The sequence below is a fragment of the Scyliorhinus canicula genome, chromosome 21 (assembly GCF_902713615.1).
Source record: "Scyliorhinus canicula chromosome 21, sScyCan1.1, whole genome shotgun sequence".
Lineage (NCBI taxonomy): Eukaryota > Metazoa > Chordata > Chondrichthyes > Carcharhiniformes > Scyliorhinidae > Scyliorhinus > Scyliorhinus canicula.
In genome coordinates, this window is record NC_052166.1 from 57751088 (window position 1) to 57757914 (window position 6827).

Here is a 6827-nt window from a genome sequence, read left to right on the forward strand (position 1 = left end):
AACCTGCTCTTGTAGCCATACTATCTATATGGCTGCTCCAGTTCAATTTCTGTTCAATGGTAATGCCTGGAATTTGAATTTAGTGATGGTATTGCCATTAAATGTCATGGGGTAAAGGTTAGATCTTCTCTTCTTAGAGATGGTCATTGCCTGGTACTTATGTGGTGCAAATGTTACTTGTTACTTATCAGCTCAAGCCTGGAATTTGTCCTGGTCTTGCTGCATTTGTACACGGACTGGTTCAGTATCAGTGTAGTCACGAATGGTGCTGAACATTGTGCAGTCATCAGCAAACATCCCCACATCTGACCTTATGATGAAGAGAAGGTCATTGATGAAGCAGCTGAAGATGGTTGGGCCTTGGACACTACCCTCAGGAACTCCTACAGTGATGTCCTCGAATTGAGATGATTGACCTCCAACCACCACAACCATCTTCCTTTGTGCCAGGTATGACTCCAACCAACAGAATGGCTTCCCCCTGATTCCCATTGACTTCAGTTTTGCTGGGGCTCCTTGATGCCGCACTCGGTCAGATGCTGCCTTGATGTCAAGGGCAGTCACTCTCACCTCACCTCTGCTCTTTTGTCCATATTTGAATCAAGGCTGTAATGAGGTGAGAAGCTGAGTGACTCTGGCAGAACCCAAACTGAGCAGCAGTAAGAAGGTTTTCGCCGAGTAAATGTTTTTTTTTAATATAATTTTTATTGGAATTTTTTACAGAAAATATAAAACATAACGACAAACAATGAAATGCAACAAAATAACCCATAATAACCGTACCACCCCCAGACCGTATCGACGCATGTATCACATCCCCCCACCCCCCCAACCCCAATGAACAACAAAAGAACTTAAAAATAAATTTAAATTAAATAAACAAACATAGTCATCGTCCGCCCCCCCCCCACCTTTTCCCTCCCCCTTTCCCCCCTCCCCCCCGGGTTGCTGCTGCTACTGTCCCCGTACCCTATCGTTGAGCCAGAAAGTCGAGGAAAGGTTGCCACCGCCTAAAGAACCCTTGCACCGATCCTCTCAGGGCGAATTTGACCTTCTCTAGCTTAATGAAGCCCGCCATGTCATTGATCCAGGTCTCCACGCTTGGGGGCCTCGCATCCTTCCATTGTAGCAAGATCCTTCGCCGGGCTACTAGGGACGCAAAGGCCAGCCTTCGCCGGGCTACTAGGGACGCAAAGGCCAGCGCCGAGTAAATGTTGATGACTCCTTCCATTACTTTACTGATGATGGAGAGTAGACTGATGGGCGGTAATTGGCTGGGTTGGATTTTTCCTGTTTCAAACATCAACAGCCTGGGGTTACCATTGACCAGAAACTTAACTGGGCCAACCACATAAATGCTGTGGCCACAAGAGCAGGCTGGGAATCCTGCGGTGAGTAACTCACCTCTTGCTCCCCGGAGTCGGTACACCATCTACAAGCACAAGTCAGGAGTATGATGGAAAACTGTCCACTTTTCTGGATGTGAAGCTCTAACAATACTCAAAAAGCTCAACACCATCTAGGGCAAAACAGTCCACTTGGTAGGCACCCCATCCACCACCTTAAATATTCATATCCTCCATCACCGATGCACAGTGTACCATCTATAAGAAACACTGCAGCAACTCAGCAAGCCTCCTTCAACACCATTTTCCAAACCTGCTGGAAGGTTGAGGGAAGCAGATGCATGGGAACACTACCCCGTCCAAGTTCTCCTCCAAATCACACAACATCCTGGCTTGGAATTTTATTGCCATCCCTTCACTGGGTCACAATTCTGGCACTCCCCTCCCGACAGCACCTAACTATACCACATGGGCTGCAACAGGTGAAGAAGGCATCGCACCACCACCATCCCCAGGGATAGGCCACAAATGCTAGCTTGGTCAATAGTGCTCACATCCTGTGAAAGAATTTTAAAAACGCAATTAGCGAACAGAGCCTCCTGTTCTATTGCCTCAGCCATGCTACCTAAAGCTAACTAGACCTTATGGTCAAGATTGACACATTCCAAGCTTTGGAAAGTTGCCACCCTCCCACGATGGCGATCTTAAGATACTAGGGCTGAAACAATTTGGAGTAAGAGATGCAGAAAGACCCAAAAGCATAGCCCTCTCCGTCGCTTTAAATTTCATTTCCATGCTGTTTTCTGCTCCCACCACTAGTGGTCCCTCTAAGCCAGACCAAACCTGCACCTGAACTTCTGCCAGCTGGGCTCAAGCAGCAGCATGTTTCCATCCTACTAATTGCCATTCAGGCCTCAACCGTTGTAACTGAGGAAAAGTTAGTAAATGTGTTCACCAGCTTACTGGGCTTGGATCTTTGGGCTGTGTTGTGTCAGCTGGAGCTTTTGGACGAGGACAGTGTTAAGCTCAGTTGAACAGCCAGCCGCTGTCTTGGATCAGAATGAATGGCCATCGAAATCTGGAGAGAAAAATAAAAAACCTGAAATGTTGTTCGAGTCCACACCACGATACCAGTTTCAAGTTTCAAAACAAAACGCTGCCACTTTGTTCTGACAGTTCAAACCTGTCATTGCTCCGGGGGATTTTTTTCCTCTCTTCTTTATCCCGAAACACCTCATACTGTGGCCAGTGTAGCAGTTGGCAAGACGGGTTGAATGATGATCACGCTGGAGCTAATGGGCGCGATTTAACTAAAAATAAAAGTCTGTTCTGGGTGGTAATCGAAGGGTTGTTCCTGTTTTTTTATTGACCACCCACGGGGAACACCACGCCGAAGCCACATTTACCGCATATCTTGCAAGCAGGAAGAAATCAGAGCGCCATTTTTAAAAGCCGCCCCAATGACTTGACCCCCATGATGTGACCCCCGGACCCCCCAACACATCAACCTGTTGGGGTGTCCTCGAGCCCCCCACACACCACATAGTGGCATGACACCAATCCCGGTGCAGACAAGGTGTCAATATGGTACCCTGCAGTGCCCTGCCAGCCTGTTAGTGCCATCTGGGCACCCTGGGCAGCAGTGCCAAGGTGCTCAGGTGATACCATCAGTGCCAGGGTGTCACCCTGCCCAGAAGCCAGCCACCCCAGGGCCTTTGGTTGCCTGGGAGAAGCCTCCACCCAAGTACTGTTTCGGCTGGTCCCCATCCGTGGGGATCAGTGTTAACCGGCGCCCGGCTGGGGTCCTCTCAGCGAGGCCGATAGATCCGGGTGACCGTTCGAACCGGCAGCAGTTCGGTTGAGAGACTTTTTAACTGTGTGAGACCAGGCCCCACCCATTGTGGGCAGGATCCAGATCGTGACATCCCACGAGATCTCGCAAAGCATAATGACCGTCAGAAACCTCAGGAAAGGCCTCTCCCGGGATCCACCGGTCGCGTCCCATCCCAATTCCGGCGGGACGCAGCAAGTAGATCGCGCCGAATGTGTTTCCAAACCCAGCATTCAAGGGCTGGAGGGTGGATTTGCCTCCCTGTGCAGGTAATGGTGGAAACATTGAGAAAGTATTCTGCCCAACCCCTGACATCCCTCACTGTGATAAGCATGGCATCCAACCCTTTGCTGAAGCATGGACCAGAGACAGGGATTAGTTCAAGTCCTGCTCCCCTCAGTACCTGATCTGTACTGAATTACGTGGGGCTGGGCTCCACAAGGAGGCTGGTGACAATGTCAGGTTGGGGGGTGGGGGTGAAGAACGAATATAGAATGTGAGAGTGACTCCTGGGTGGTCAGCAGTAGGGACCGGTGGGCAGCATGGTGGCACAGTGGCTAGCATTGCTGCCTCACGCTGCCGAAGTCCCAGGTTCGATCCCGGCTCTGGATCACTGTCCGTGTTTGCGTGGATTTCGCCCCCACAACCCAAAGATGTGCAGGGTAGGTGGATTGGCCACGCTAAATTGCCCCCTAATTGGAAAAAATGAATTGGGTACTCTAAATATTAGAAAAAGAAACAATAGGGGCCAGTGAAGTGTGAATCTTCCCTCCCAATGGCAGAGTCGCTCGACCAAACATGAAGAAGGAGTTAAATGGCAGGGAAATTGGGGGCTGCAAAAATATTTCCCACTCCAGCCCCTCAAAAATTACAAAATGAAATGATTGAGGACCGTTGTGAGCTCTGAGTGGTAAAGGATTAGGGTTGGAGTATAATCGAGTATAGTTTCCAGGTAGCAGCAAGCACAATGAGAACCCGAATAAAGATTCCGGGAGGAATTCTGCCAGAAATGTATCTTTTCGGGTGGGAAGACTGGTGCGAATCCTGTTGGCAGGTCCGACGTGATTCCCATCACAATTTTCCCACATTTAGTCATTTATTTGGAACTTGGGGAGATTCCCACCAGGAAAGCCATGAGCAGGCCCTAAAGGTGGCAGCTGGGGCTCGGACAAAATGGCACTCAGATATCCAGACAGCCCTACAGCTCCCCCTCCCTCCCTACTCACCAGTAGGCCACCCCCCTCGCAGGCACCAGCCCCCCCCCCTCCCACCACCCCACCCCAACAATCCCCCCAGCCCCACAAGTGACTTACTCCCCCACTAAGGTGTTGCAGAAGGTCCCTCCTCCTTAAAGCCCTCTCCTTTTCAGGCTCCCTCCCTCCATGCCTCTCCCTTGGGCCCCTTCATGTCGCCCCCTTGGCCATGCCCACTCTCAGGGCCCATCCCTTGGCACTCTCCTTTGGCATCCTGGCAGTGCCAACCTGGCACCCGAAGTGGCAGGTTGGGTCTGCCAGGGTGCCATGGGGCAGTGCCGAGGGGCACTATCCGGGCACTGTAGCACTTGTCCTGCCCTGACCATCCATTGATGGAGACCAGTGGTGATTCCTGCCGACCTCACACTGTCGGAGGAGATGGTGAATTCTGGGAGTTGGGATACTCTGGCTGAATCCTGGAAATGCATATTTAAATGAGTTAAAATACTCATTGAAACATGCGAGTCTGGGTCACACCCAGCGAGTGTGTGAACCAGATTGCGTCAGGTGCTACAGGCTGGGAACATTGTGCTCCATTCGGCCTTTTGGGGGCACTCCCACTCTTCTCCCGGAATAGCAGGAGGTGTGCTGGGAGCAAACGTGGGGAGAGAATCTCTCCTACTGTGTCACTGAAACACTGTCACGTAAAAATGTAACTCCCAAGCTGGGTGTCAGAATAGCCCCTTTAATTCAAAAAACACATGGATTTTACCAATTAGTCTGCAAGTTCCTCCTTACACAGGCTGCAATAGTAACAAAGCCGGCAGACAGAATCACAAATCCATGCCAGAGCGCGTAGTGATTGAAAAAGAAATCCCTTACGAAGCAATAGTGTCAACATCTCGCAGGCCGATGGGTCGATAGTGAGAAATGAGTGACTCTGGCTGGTTAATTAATATTACAAACACCATCAGAATGCAGCAAGAAGGCAGATTGTCGGAGTAAACAAGTAAATGCTTGTTGGTGCCGTAGGTTAGACCTGGGCTGCTTACCTTCGGGGACCTCAGTTTGAATGCAGCTGAGTGGAAAGGATACGAGGCATTCCTAATTGTTGGCTGCAGTGTGATTGGGTTGATCCCAACCCAGTGTTTGGCCATGGCTGCACTGTACAAACCTGGCAGTAATTGGCAGTCTGGCTCACCCCACAGGGACGTCTGTTGTAGGAAATTGAAAGTGCCACATGAATGCTTCATGAGGCGCTTGCCTGATGTTGGGGACACTGTTGGAGAAGCATAGAGGGAACTTTATACTGACCTGCGCTACACCTTAGCTGGAGAGTGCTGGATGCAGTTCTGCATAAAATATGTAGCAACTAGTTGTTAACAATGTGTTCAATGCCGCTATGGGCATTTCAAATGCCTATCCTTCAGCTACCACTGCTGGTTTATCTGAAGTGGTTTGACTCATCTATGCCATCCACTCCACCACCATCACTGGCTTTGATAGCACGTCACAGTTATGCTTCCTTCATAAATAAATTCACCATTTGAAGCATACTTCTGCTGTCCTCCCCTCCAAAATACAAGTAGACATAGATAAATTTGCAAATGGGCACTTAATTGGCAAATTAATTTGAAGATAAATACATGTGAGGTTGAGCATCCTTTTAAAAAGAATACATTCAGAGTACCCAATTCATTTTTTTCCAATTAAGGGGCAGTTTAGTGTGGCCAATCCACCTACCCTGCACATCGTTGGGTTGCGGGGGAAAAATGTGCAAACTCCACACGGACAGTGATCCAGAGCCGGGAGCGAACCTGGGACCTCGGCGCCGTGAGGCAGCAATGCTAACCACCGCGCCACCGTGCCATCCCTGAGCATCGTGATCGAAAGAATAAAGAGGCCACTCGCTCCATGGATAACAAGTCTAAACGGGGATCACATTCACAGATCAGTGAAAGAAGAGAAACCAAAGGGACAATGCTGGAGAATCTCAGCAGGTCTGGCGGCATCTGTAGGGAGAGAAAAGAGCTAACGTTTCGAGTCCAGGTGACCCTTTGTCAAAGCCCTTTGTAAAAGAAGAGGCACTGGGTAATAAGACAATTAAAAACAGAGAGCCCAGCACTGGGGTTCATTTTCAAAAGGATGGAATTGAAAAGAAGTGATGTGAAACTTGTTTGGAATCTTGGTCAGGCCCCACTTGAGGGGTTCTGATACGCGTATTATAATGAAGGATATGGAGCGACTGGAGAGGTACCAAAAAGATATTCTAGATTGATGCCCAAACTGAGAGGCTGCAACTATCAGGGGAGATTGAACAGGCTTCCTTTCAGAAAACAGGGGTGATCTCCTTGGATAACAAGTGTCAATGGGGATAATGAAAATGTTTAATAGAGTGGATTAGAGAAGATATGAGGGAGTCCAAAGATTGAGATTTGCTCATATTTCTTATGTTCT